We start from the raw sequence: 14394 nt of genomic DNA on the forward strand, positions 1-14394 counted from the left end.
CATTAAGTGCCGCCCTTTCTATCTGCCCCGTGAGTTCACCTCGGTCATCGCCACCCCAAGCGGACACAGGTATGGCTTTGTCCGAATTACATGATGTGCTGAGCTCGCTTCAAAACAAGGACCCGGGCGCAGCCCTCATTGTAGCAGGAGACTTTAACAAAGCGAACCTCAGACAAGTCATGCCAAACTTTTACCAGCATGTCTCGTGTCCAACGAGAGGGGATCGGATTTTGGATCACTGCTACACGCCATACAAGCAGGGCTACAAAGCTGTCTCACACCCGGCTTTTGGGAAGTCTGACCACAACGCCATCTTCCTCATTCCCCAGTATAAACAAAGCATACGGAGGGAAGACGTGACCACGAGAGAGGTAAAACGGTGGACTGCCCAATCAGAAGCTACGCTACAGAACGCACTCAACGATGTCGACTGGGACATGTTCAGAGCATGCGCAGTCGACATCAACGAGTTTACGGAAGTAGCAGTATGCTTCGTCAATATGCTAGCGGAGGAGATTATCCCCACTGCGAGAGTCACCACATTCCCAAACCAGAAACCGTGGATGGACAGATCGATCCGCACTGCAGTAAACGCCAGGACCGCCTCCTACAACGCGGGTCTTGCCACTGGCAATATGAGTGCCTACAAAGCGGCCTCATACGGCGCGCGGCGCACGGTGAGAGATGCCAAATGCCGGTACCGGGAACGTGTGGAGTCCCACTTCCACCAGGGCGACACACGGAGTATGTGGCACGAACTACGCACCATTACGGACTACAAAGCCAGGGACACTGCGCCGATCAACGCTGACTCTGCATTCACCAACGAGCTGAATCAGTTCTACGCCCGTTTCGAGGTTAGCCAGGCGGCTAATGCTATCTACCGCCTGACTACCGAGGACAGTGACGTCATCAGCGAGAGACCGGTGACCAGCATCGCGGAGCATGACGTCCGAGCGGCACTGAGGAGAGTGAACACAAGGAAAGCGGCGGGGCCAGACGGCATCACCGGCCGTCTGCTGCGCTGCTGTGCTGACCAGCTAGCAGGTGTGTTCACTTACATCTTCAACGAGTCCCTGGCGAAGTCTGTGGTCCCCACATGCTTCAAAAGATCCACCATCATCCCTGTGCCCAAGAACAGCAAACCCTCATCCCTGAACGATTACCGGCCAGTTGCACTGACCTCGGTAGTAATGAAGGTGTTTGAGAGGCTGCTGAAGAACATCATCTCCTCCTCCATCCCAGACACCACAGATCCGCTGCAGTTCGCCTACAGATTATTTAGCATTAGCAGTGTTAGTTTCTCCTTCCTCTGTGCCACACTCCACACAGAAGGTGGAAAGAAAACTCTCCGCCCGAGGTTATCGTGGATATGAAAAACATGCATGAATTACGCTATCACAAAATTGGATCACTGCATTTCCTTCCGTGTTTCCTCAGGTTAGAAACCATCCCTTCTACCTGCACGCACGCTCCCAACAACTGACCAGCATGCACAGGTCTGAGCCCGCCTCTCGGCTGGCCCCTGTTTCCAAACCCTTGAAAAATCCTATCTGCTTATTAATTTGTTTTTTAATTGAATTTCTCCTGCCGTTTTTCCGCTTAGTTAATCCCTGCACTGGCCTGTGGGCAGATGATTGGCGTGTAATTACCGGCTGTTGGCACACGTGCTTTCTGTGTGCTTCGGCTCTCGCTCGGCTTGCCGCTAAAGCGGCAAAATCTTTTGCTTGATCTATCTCCGCTCCCCACTCGGCACCTCCTTCTCTCATCCAAGTCTGTTTCACTCTCCTATCTTCCCCCTCCTGTCCTCACGCTCCAACTCTTCTCTGTTCTTCCTCCTCACTCTCTGCATGTATCAGAGGAAAAATCACTCCCCAGAGGGAACTTTAGAGAGTGGGAGTAGAAGAACTGCTCTCTATTTTCTTTTCAGGATCAAGAGAAAAGAAATTGGGCCCATTTTTCCATTTTGTAATCGCTTTCTCTGCCGATCTATCGAGCGTGGCATCAGCTGAAGCAGGGGCCAAGTTAAACTCCTCCATTCTTTGAGGACACATGTTAATAAAACAGCCAGCAGATAACAGTAATTACCTCTCAGTGGCTTCTGCTCCTCACTGTGGGACTCAGTGTGAGAGTGGGGTCTGCCTCTTCTTCAGCCTGTACGTCCAAAAGATTAATTCTGTTTTTAATTACGGCACACCCTGAGCGATGCACCAGTTGCAGCTATCCTTCCATCCTCCTCGCTCCTTTCCTTTCTGCCTCTCTGTCGTTGCTGTATTAGCATAAGTAATTAGAGAGTCCTCTTTGCCGGCATGGTCTCGTGGATTAAATTGAACGTGTTGATCTCTTTTAATTCTTCTGTAGTTTGAGGCTGCCTGTCTTGTACAATTAAGATAGTGCAGCAGGGACTGTGGTTGATGGTGGGGCTTGAAGCTGGCAACACCTGCTCTTATCTCTGATTTTGGTTGTAAACTCTCCAGAGCTGTGTGGAGATTTAAGAGGTGACTTGTGGAGCTTGTGCATGCTGAAACTCGAGGGCGAGCTGCAGGACTGTAAAAACGAACATCCCAGGGGCGACGAGGTTGTGTCATTTTACTCATTTTACTGGGGACAAAATTTACAAGAAAAAGACATTGTGCCCGAGTCTGGATAAAAAGCTGATATGCTGACATCACCTCCTTGTAAAATCGCGTGTGAGGTATCCCAGCCCCGCAGCATTATCTTCATTGCAGTTAGGACCCTGACTGCATTCCTGAGAACACAAAAACTGTAGCCCATAGTGTAACAAGGTTGATGTGTTAGGTTTGCAGTAATGTAGGAAAAACTGCTGTGTGTGGCTCCAAGTCTGGCTGCAGTCCCTGCAGACTGAATGAAATAAATCAGAAATAATAAAGACTGTGATGAAATAATTCTTTCAGGGTTGAAAAACACATTTGAGCTCTGTGCAGTAAGTGCATAGTATAGGTGAGAGGGATGCTATAAATGGTAAAATGGACAGCATTTTTCTTCTCTACTCAAGCCCTACAACAAGCCTTATTTTTTCCTGTGTCTAAGTGCCTTTCTATCAAACATTCACACTGATGAATGCATCAGGAGCAACCTGTGGTTCATTATCTTCCCAAAGGAAGCCAGAGATCGAACCACCAACCTTCCAATTAGATGTCCTGCTCTGACTCCTGAGCTGCACCCACCCTCAGCAACTCATTCTCTCATACTTATTGCTTCCTTTCAACATGCATTTAGCTATCCAGCTGTGATTCCTTCTGAATTATCGTTATATTTTAACAATTATCAATGTAGCTTTGAAAAGGAGAAACAACATTTGAAGGCCACAGAGCAATCAAACAAGTTTGTTATTCACACCACGTGACTTATATGAGTTAAGAGTGACACGATGCTGCTCAGCAAACAATCTGGGCTTCAAAAGCTGAAAGGATTCATTTGCTGTAGTGTAGGTTTGATGTAAACACACTGCCACTCTAAATCAACAGGGGCCAGTCGTGTGCTCCGTAACACTGATTGTAGATGAGAGCTGGAGACGCAGCTTCTGTGACTGCGCTTAGCATGAATTACATTGTCATGGCTCAAGCAGCAGGACTCGTAGCTGAGAGATTACTTTGGTGTAGATGTGGGTTTCCTGCAGGAGGACGTGAGAGGGATGCTTATTAAATCTGCCTGAACAGGCGAACGAGGAGTCAGAATGACACTTTCTGAACGGCTGTTCCAACTACTTCATTTGCATTCTGTAATTAACTGTCTCTCTTAACCTCTTTTCAACACACCGTCACACATATTCATACACATGCTGAGCTGGTCACCGGTAAACATTTGTACTTGTGTGAATTTGCCATTAGTGTAGTGACGGGGCTTTATCAAAGGCGACACAGTCAGTGAGCAGGCGTCTGACAGAGGTGGGTTTAGTTTGCAGTTTGAGAAAAACTGAAGAAGACAAATTAATGACTTTTTGGAGATAAATGTGAAATTACTTCCGACGAGTCTTTGGACTTTAAGGCTACATCCATCTCTTTTAAATGCTCTTTGCTTATGAATCTGAAAAATGAAGTCGAAGCTGAGGTGCCTGAAATCTGTATTCCTTGTGATAGCCAGCAGAGGAAGACTCCTGCAGTTGTTGAAGGGAAAATGTCCCTCAGCTTCCTCAATCTGTCACCTCAGTAAGCACTTTTCTGATGGATTTATGGTGAATTCATGTTTTCAATCCCTGGTTGCCTGCCTGTGTAAGCTTACTGATGTTTACTTTCTAAAATATGATGGCAGAAGAATGATTGAGCAGGATATGCTTTAGGGTGGGCCACCTGTCTGTTTTTACAGCTGTTATCCAATGTACTTCACTATTATAAGATCTTTTTTTTTGCAAATAGGACAATTCCTTCCAAAACTTCTAAATTATTAATCATTATAATTTATTTCGAATTCACTTCCCTTCTTATTTGGCACAGCTGTGTTTGGATCGTCACTAACTTCAGTATACAGACAAATCATCATTGGGCCACCTCTCATGGTATTTTCCACACAACCGTTTAAGCCATATTTCTGTATACATTAACTGTGTCATTTTTTAACAGTATATTTATTAGTTTGCATTAGAGACACTAACTGTGCTAAGTCTGCAAACACCTGAAAACTACTCACCAAGTGAGTACTGAAACTATGAAGAGTGCCACACAAGCTCAAAATGGAAAAATGTCTCGGTTGCTGCGATAAGACGAAGGTGAACATTGTCTGTTGCATCACACATTAGCTCAGAGAGTAAATGGCAGGTTTTTGCACAAGAGTCGGTCTCTTTCATGCAAGCTACAGCTAGCAGTGGCAGTGTCCTCTTTGCGGTTGTGAAACCTCTAGCAACCACTTGCTAACTCTTTCAGAAAAGATGTAGTTTTGCCTAGCAACCAGCATCACTGACCAGTGCCTAGACACTTGTGACTGAGGCCCAACTACGCGTGAAAATGCATAAAAATATTGCAACTCTAGTCAATTCACCTAATCATCACTGTCAGTTTGTGCTAATGTAATGTTATATTCAGCAACTGAGTTTAAATCACATTCCTAACATTTACAGAAAGTAACATTAATATAAGGTGCTTATGATGGCAGATTTATTGCAAGTGATATATGTCCTTGTATATCACTTATCCATCCTAAAGCAGAATACAGTTTTCACTGTTGATATACTTGACCTCAGATTTATGCTGTTCTCATCAGTTAACTATCATCACATGCTCACAACTGTATAATTGAATTCTCAACTCAAACAACTGAGTTGGGGACCTTCAAATGATGCTTTGGATTTCAGGAAGTATGTCTAATATCAAGGTTCAGTGTATGGTTAAGATTCTGATTCGACTGTTATTCTCTGTAGCAGCTGGTTTTGCCCGCAAGGCCCAAAATTAACATTAAAACATAGTAGTGAAATTAATGCATTGACTGAATCCATTAATGGTAGTTACCTGTTTGAATACATTGGGCAATGGCTTTGAGCTTTGCCATTTTAAGTTTCTTTTAAAAGCAACGTCTCTTCATACTTCTTCAGTGTCTAAAATCTTTGTAACTTTGTACATTGCACCGTAAGCCACATAAAAGAAAGAGTCACTGTTTAGAAATGGAGACGTCTGTCTGAGGTATTCTGTGTGTGTACAGTGTGACTCTTTATAAGTGGATGACACCAGGCCTCCAGGAAACATCTAAACTACAGCTATCATTAGAGGCGCTGCAGTTTGTTCTTTGTTGTCACAACAGTCACAGCTCATCTATGGAAAACCCCTAGTCAGTCCACACACTGCAATACACACAATTAATACATTTTACACACATTTGGCTTCATTTTACAATTACAGCCAGATGATTCTGTACTCTAAATTTTAATTAAACTAGTTAAGTGTTCGAATAATCAGGGCATAATTATGCTAAAAATGAAAGGGAATTAGGAAATAGCCTGTGAAGAAGAAAAGAAGAAAAAAGAAGATTAAAAAGCAAATACAAAAGTTTACATATATAGTAAATTACTTAGAAGAATAAATAAATAATTAATACATCACCCCTACATGTACTTACAGTCAGGGAAAAATTATTTGAACCCCAGCTGATTTGGTTTGCCTTCTAACAAAGAAATGATCAGTCTATAATTTCAATGGCAGGTTTATTTGAACAGTGAGAGACAGAACAATAACCAAGACAATCCAGAAAAATGCATTTTTAAACAGTAAGAAATTTGCATTTTCATGAAGGAAATACGTTTTTGATCCCTTTGCAGAACGTGCTTTGGCGTTTGGTCGTTGGCAATCACAAAGGGTCAGATGTGTCTTATAGTTGGCCACAGGTTTTACACACATCTCAGAGGGGATGTCGTCCCACTCCTGGAACCTTCAGCTCCCTCCACAGATTCTCTGTGGGACTAAGGTCTGGAGAGTGACTCGGCCACTCCAAGACCTTAATATGCTTCTTCTTGAGGCAGTCCTTTGTTGCCTTGGCCGTATGTTTTGGATCACTGTCATGCTGTAATACCCACCCATGACTCATTTTCAATGCTCTGAGGGAAGGAGCCTCTCACCCAATATTTAACGGTACATGTCCCCATCCATCCTCCCTTTGATGCGGTGCAGTTGTCCTGTTCCCTTGGCAGACAAACACCCCCAAAGCATAATGTTTCCACTTCCATGTTTGACGAGGGCAGAGATGGGCAGTAACGCGTTACTTGTAATGCATTATTAAAACCGTGATTTTTTTGCGAGAATGTCTCACGACAGTGACGTAAGCGAGTGCGACGTTCGTGACAACAGCTGTGTGCAGATCAACAATGGATCATATATCGAGTGCAGAGAGAGTATGAGCGTGCAGCGTTTAAAGCGTGGAAGTACTGACCTTATTTTGAGTTTGACTCCGTAAAAAGTGACAAAAACATTAGTGTCCGCTGTGCGTGGGAAGAAAACTTCTTTTTACAGCGAAAAAACCCCCTAAACTTCCAAGCAAGCACCGAGTAGCTACGACGTAATGGGAAACTCACAGAGAAACTCGCGGATTCTTCCACTGACCGCTGCGGCTCACCTGCACCAGGGTAAACCTCCGCCTACCCTAGTCCTGCTTTACAGGTGAAAATAGAGCAAAAGGACCGCTGAGTCTGTGACTTTATTTATTTTCTGCTGTGTTTTACTTGCATCTATTTGAAAGACTGAGTGTAAACACAAAAAATATTTTATTTTATGTGCTGGAATGTGCAGAAAATAGGTTTAAATGTTAAACTAATTTCCTCCAGTCAGAGAATGTTGCATATAATTAAATTTTTGCTTGATGCATAAAGTTAAAAGGTTAAAACTAATAAAACTAATTTTAAAAAGAGACTTTTCCATTTGATTACATTTTGTATGATGGATTATGCAGAAAAAGTAGAATTGGGCTGAAAGATCTATCGCTTTATTCAGGTTGTAAATCGTGTTTTTAAAAAGTAACTAAGGAACTAAGTAACTAAGTAATTAATTACTTTTGAAAATAAGTAATCAGTAGAGTAACGGGATTACTTTTTTGGGGAAGTAATCGGTAATTAGTTACTGATTACTTTTTTCAGGTAACTTAACCAACACTGGACGTGGGGACGGTGTTCTTGGAGTCATAGGCAGCATTCTTCTTCCTCCAAACACGGCGAGTTGAGTTGGCGCCCAATAGCACAATTTTTGTCTCATCTGACCACAACACTTTACTCAGTCCTCCTCTGAATCATTGAGATGTTCAGGGGCAAACTTCAAACAGGCCTGTTCATGTGCTTTCCTGAGCAGAGGGACGGCAATATTTCAGTCCTTCACCGTGTAGTGTGTTACTGTTTTCTTGGTGACTATGGTCTCAGCTGGCTTGAGATCACTGACAAGTTTCTCCCGGATGGGTTCCACACCGTTCGTACTATTATTGAAACTCCATGAGTTGAGATCTTGCGTGGAGCTCAAGACCGAGGGAGATTGGCAGTTATTTTATGGTTCTTTCATTTGCGAATAATTGCGCCAACTGTCATCACCTTCTCCCCCAGCTGCTTGTCTACAGGCTTGTAGCTCATTCCAGCCTTGTGTAGGTCCACAGTCTCGTCCCGGACATCCTTGGAAAGCTCTTTGGTCTTGGCCATGTGCAGAGTTTGGAATCAGGATAGACTGACTGCTTTGATGGACAACTGTCTTTTATACAGGTAACGAGTTGAGAAGGCTCCTAATGTCAACACGGAGACGGAAATCTTGCTGATTGACAGGGAGTCAAATATTATTATTTTATTCATTAAAATACAAATAAATTTATACGTTTTTTTGAAATATATTTTTCGGGATCTTTTGGTTATTGTTCTGTCTCTCACTGTTCAAATAAACCTACCATTGAAATTATAGACTTAGTATGACCACTTATAGACTAACAGCTGGGGTTCAAGTAATTTTTCCCCTGACTGTATCCTATTATCTTCCACCAAATTGCAAGCAACCTACTGGGTATTAGGGTAGGTTAGAGTTAGAAAGCCATTTGCAACGGTTGTGGAAGTTTTCCATTAAATAAAGCCTGCAGACAAGTGGTGAGTGGTAGCTAACATTCTTTAATCAAAACAAAGAACAGAAAACCAAGCTTGGTGGAGAGCCTGCATGATCGTGGGGCAGACGGTCAGCAGAGTCTCACTGAGCCTAGCATGGCTCTCGTCTGCTTCCCCCAACTTCCTTACCAGACCCCCACCATCTGTCTAACTGCATGAGAGTGAGACATGCTAAAATCCAGTGGCACCAAGGCATTATACAATAAACTAATGTGAATAATACATGAATAAAAGAATTCCTATACAATCCCACCCCTTTGATTCTTAAATCAAACCTTAAGAATCACATTAATAATAGAATTTCTTTCCTGACATTCTGTATATCACATCAACATTATTGTACATTTAAGGAGTTTCACACTGTGTATCCTCACGTCACTGTTCTCCCACCACCCTTTGTTCATTTTTAATCATCCTCACAATGTAAGCTCTCACATGCAAATGGCAGCAACAATGATACAGAGGAAAGGCCCTCTCCAGAATATCAAAGTATGCATGGTAGAGTAAAACAGCATTAGGTGGTCATTGTCACGGCTGCCGAGGCGAGCCGTGTGGAGTTAGAAGGAGGACCCAAGATGCAGGCAGTGGATAAGATGCTGGTGAGTTTATTTATACAGGAGTGAGAAGGCAAACAGGCAAGAGGGAAGACAAAACTAAAGACCTGAACTGGGAAAGCTAAATGACAAACCTGAGATGATACAAAAAGGGATGAGAGGCAGAGAGCCAAGCAGGACACCGAGTAACACAGACTGACACGGAGGAACACAGACGAACCGGCAACAGGCAGGAGAACACACAGGGCTTAAATACACACACCAGTAATCAGGGGATGAGAGACAGGAGGGCAACACACCTGGGAGGAATCTGGGCTGACGGGACAGGGGAAACGTAAACTGATCACACTCACATACGACACGGACCTTCACAATAAAACAGGAAACTCAGACACATGGAACCAGACAAGACATTGAACTAAACAGACAGATTCACAAACAGATGGGGAGACACCATAGACAGACAGATACAGACGCAGACTCAGAGGCAGATCGAAAATAACAGAACTTAAACAATCATCATCTAGAAAATGATAACAAACTAAAAGCGCTGGGTCACCGACCCAGGACCATGACAGTCATTCCCAGTCACGGTCATGGCTCCTGGTGTCTGTGCCATTTACAGTCATAATTCCAACGCTGGTTTCCCTCTGCGCTGTCACTTTTGGAGCTTGGCACGCTCTCTTCATCCCTCAGTTTCTGTTCCAACGGGGCTGTAGATTTAGGAGCAGAGTAGTGATGGTAAATTTGATTCTTTTTACTGAATCGAGTTTTAATGAGTCACTCACCAAAGTGAATCGGGTTTTTTGAGTCATTTGATTCACTGAGTCAGTCGACCAGAGTGTGCAAAAAATGTACATTTTCACTCAAGCTTAATTTGTTTCTCTTTTCATGTAAATCCTACTGCTAAGATAAATGATTCTAAAAGAAAACAACTATTTTATAGAGCAAAAAAGAGCAAAAACATTTCTAAAATTAAGCAATTTCCTATCAAAATTGCTTAATAAACATTTATTTTGTTTATTTTTATTTTGTTAGTATTTTCCTTAAATGTGTTAAATATATATTTTCTCATCTAAATGTCCACTGAGCTGTGAGCCAGGGGGCGGTAATGTGCCTTAACATTGGTTGCCAACCAAGAAGAAGAAGAAGCTGTGAGCCAGGAGGGAGGGGGTGAGTGAGTCCTGAGCGATTCGCTTACGATTCAGCACAGGAGGGAGGGGGTTAGTGAGCATAGCTGGACTGGCCATCGGGCATACCGGGCATTTGCCCGGTGGGCCGCTGGCGATTTTTTGTTTTTATGGGCCGATGGAATTTTTTTTTTTTTTAGGAAGGGTATATATAATGAAAGGTGTTGGATTGGCCAGTTGGTCATGATCGACTCTGGGCTGGACCAATTACAGCCGAGGAGGCCGAATGCACCCGCCCCCTTGTTTAGCAATCACGTGATTTTCGCGCATTGCATGCCGGGAACTCGTGGCAAAACAATCCAAGTACCGCATCAAATGCAAGCATTTGCAGCACCGCAAAACGTTCATTCTCCAGTTCCAATGCCTTCTTGTTTTTTCTTTGCCGCACAAAAAAGATATGTACAAAACAAAAGGAGAACAATGCCGGGCCGTACAAAGATAGACTCGACGAAAAGACAAAGAAAAGATACGAGGAAAAAATCAAAGGAGTGAAAGGGTCAGACCCTTACGAGCACACAGAGGGACAAAAGACGTTAGCGTGCTGCCCAACTTTCACCACGCTCAGATTTATAATTATACGGTTCTTGGAGTGAGTGCATACACTCATGAAGTTTAGTGACTTCAGGTCACTGCAACAAGCCCAGGTACAGTTTACCGACGGATGGGTACAGGACCTTGAAATGCACCGTGTAGAACGAAAGACCATTGTACGAACAAAGGTAAGTTTGCCAGTCTCACAAGTCGTCGTCATAAATACACATTCGTTAACCGTTTATTAATAGGACCTTTGAGCTCAACGGTAATTAATTAGTAGTGGAAATAATTTCTGGTTCATTACAGAAATGTAGCAGTGACAATAATACTGTATGCTGTAATCGCACTGGACAATTAGTGATACAAAACAACTGTTTTATCCTGTGAATAAAAGTTTATGTTTTTGTCAATGTGCCATGGTAATAACAGAAGCGAAACACAATATTGTGTCAGGACAATTCACTATTTATGCACAATAAATAAAGGAGCATAGCGCGACAATTTCTGTCCAGCGCCAGACTTGCTTGTAACCTATATCACCAATTATGTTAAGAAAAATGACGTATTAACTACTACAAAACACTGACCTTTGTGGGAATGCTTGGAGCAGACTAACATGTGAGCTGGAGTGTTCTGAGACGTTATATTTGGTATATCCAGACCATCCGTCGGCTCTTACTTCGGAAACATGGCTTAAAATTTTTTCTCTTCAACGACGTAATCCGATAAAAAAAACGATCTCTTTACCCATCGGCTTCCCGTGGCTGTCATGCGACCGGCTATTGCAGTTAATAATACAACAGCTTCTTGCCATTTTTTGGGTTTCTTTTTATCGCTGTGTAACTGAGTTCAATTGAAAGCCTGCGTGCGCTAGTACCTCTTGCCACAAGTTCCCAGAATCCTTTGCGGTTTTACCCCGAATGACATCACATTTTCAATCTGTATCCTGGTGGGCCGGTCTCTAGTCAAAATGCCCGGCCGATTTTTTGTCCCAGTCCAGCCCTGTTAGTGAGTGAGTGATTCGCTCGCTCCATGATTCAGCACAGGAGGGAGGGGGTTAGTGAGTCCTGAGTGATTTGCTTACACTTATGATTCAGCACAGGAGGGAGGGGGTGAGTAGCTCAAATGTGCTGTTAGCATGTTAACAGAGCGATGCTACTGTGAACCGAGGAGCTATTTTCTTGATGTGAGCTTCTACTCAGGGTTTTTTCTTCCAGTTCAGAGCAGAAATTTTTTTGGTACGATACTGGATGTTGTGTTTTTCTCCACAATTTTAATTATAAGCTAGATACATTGCTGCTAACAGCAACAGGGATGAGTCAGTGAGTCAGTTGGGCTTGTGAATCATGATTCATGAGTCAGTAAAGTGATTCTCGAGTATTGAACGATTCGTTCATGATTCGCGCATCACTAGAGCAGAGCAAGTCGTACACTCCTGTAGTCTTCCTCAACGTCAATGTAGAAACTCTTTCACATTATTTATGATTTTGCTGTTCAAAATCTCGTCATGACAATCTCTAGGAAGTCCATTGGCACAGCCCTCTGTGGGCTGAAAGTGGTCCCTGCGTCTCACTGGTCCTCTTGAAGCCTTCTCTCCTGGTCTTCTGCACCTCAGTCTGTTCTTCCATATCGCTCATGTCACGGTCCCTGCAATTTAAAAATCTTTTGCCATATGTCAACTTAACACAATTAGACATGCACAATAAAGTTGTGCATTGTCTCTTAAAAATTCCAGGGCCTTTCTCCTGGAGTAGCTCCACTCCAGGCCTGTAACCCTGTCATAAGAAAAAACATTAGCCAGCGGTGTGTCCTGCTGTAAATCACCACGTATCACCACTCCCCCCAGTTGGAAACAATTATTTTCCCTCTCTTTTTTTCTTTTGTTTTCCTTGTTTTTGTTCCCCATTTTCAACATTTTTAACCCCATTTTTCACAGTTTTTACACCCACACATCAACCTATTAACTCACTTGTTTAACATTTCTTTTCCTTCTCCCCAACCGTTCTTCTACCTATCCCATATTTACATTCAGAGTATCCCCTGCAATCGCCTTCTTCCCTTCTCGGCAGAAAAGTGCTAAAATACTGTCACTCCACACACTGTATTGTGCAGAAATGCTTAGCAACGGTGGACTCGAACCACCGTTTCCTCGAACCACCGGTGTTTTTGCAATTACTTTCTGGCAGACGCTTGCTTTTCTTTTCACAACACCGGAACCGAAAAACAAGCCTGGGGACTCGAACTCCAGGATTTTCCTTTCTGGAGACTCCGAAGTCGGCAGGCACTTCACTGCTCGGCCAGACAAAAACTCCCCATGACTGTATACAAGTTAGCTACAACTCACCCATCTGCAGGAGTCCCCTCAAAGTCGATGGTCTTGCTGGTGGCTAAAACACACGGCTCCGTGACTCCTCCATTTCAACAACCGGTAGGACAAAAGTACCTTTGCCCTCAGGGGTGATCAGTCTGTCCATGGAACATTTGTTCAGCAACCACACAGACCATCCTGTTAAATACCTTTTCCAGGAACAAAAGGCAGTACACAGCTGTTTCAAACCTTAAGGTTCACACTCCCTTGCTACCTCTCAGAGTCGTCGAAGAGACAAAAGATTCTTCCTGTCTGCTTCCCCCAACTTCCTTACCCCAGACCCCAGAGAAATGCTAAAATCCAGTGGCACTAAGGCATTATACAATAAAATAATGTGAATGAATCAAAGAAATTCCTATACATAACTGTTGCCAATTTTGAAACAAAAATTAAATTGTCTTTGGGCAAAAAGATGTCCACCTTTTTTGTTAAAGTTCAAGTTTATGTAATTAAAATTCTATGTTTTGTGTGATCAACAGACAAAACCACCAAATTCTGAGTATTAAAAAAAAGTCACAGAAAGTTGGGAAATGTTCAGAGATGTTTTGCTTGAAAAAGACTTAAACTGTATATATGCTCTTGTGTGTTGGTGTTTTGGGAAACTGGATAGTAGTGGTCAGATACTTTGTGATGCAGGTGGTTTCTCATTAGACTTTAAAGAACAGCCTGACTAGGTTCAAATATACATTTGTGGCCAGTCCATAGCTGGTCTGGGAGCAACAAAGAATTATGGCGATTTGCCATCTGTGCACAAATGTTTGGGAATGACTCTGTACTGACTTACTGAGTACATAGCTGGCTACACCGGCTGCTTCCTCACTTTAAAAGCTCCTCAGAATGTGGCTTGCTGATGCGTTTCCTCTTCATGTTGTAACATGGGTTGTATTCAGTGGTTAAGAGGAGGCGGCAGAAACACTCAGCAGGACTAAAACTCACAACCACACTGGTACTGGGACTTCCACAGTTCTTGTCCTTTAATAAACACACTCTCTTCACCAACATTACAAGGCCCGGCTGCTGTCTTATCATACATGAAGCGCAGTGTTCCTACAACCCGTAACGTTACCTTGAGTTAGGGAGGTGAAGATTTAAGGTCCGTCTCAGTCCTTAGGTTCACGTGCAAGCACGTTTCTCCCATACTCTGCAGAGGGCAGAGGTGCACACTTGTGACATCACTAAACC

The 14394-nt window shown here is 43.2% G+C and overlaps 1 long non-coding RNA gene across 1 annotated transcript in view; it reads right to left on the minus strand.

The window, feature by feature from the left end:
* The window catches only part of LOC146658428 (uncharacterized), a 34261-nt gene extending 20948 nt beyond the window's left edge, over positions 1-13313 (minus strand). The window contains exon 1 of the long non-coding RNA XR_014913867.1: positions 13189-13313. This is a non-coding gene — a long non-coding RNA (uncharacterized LOC146658428). The remainder of the gene's footprint in view (positions 1-13188) is intronic.
* Positions 13314-14394: the final 1081 nt, after the last annotated feature.

The sequence above is a fragment of the Rhamphochromis longiceps genome, linkage group LG11, assembly GCF_057381845.1.
Source record: "Rhamphochromis longiceps isolate RC_006_pf linkage group LG11, R_longiceps_female_GT1.1, whole genome shotgun sequence".
Lineage (NCBI taxonomy): Eukaryota > Metazoa > Chordata > Actinopteri > Cichliformes > Cichlidae > Rhamphochromis > Rhamphochromis longiceps.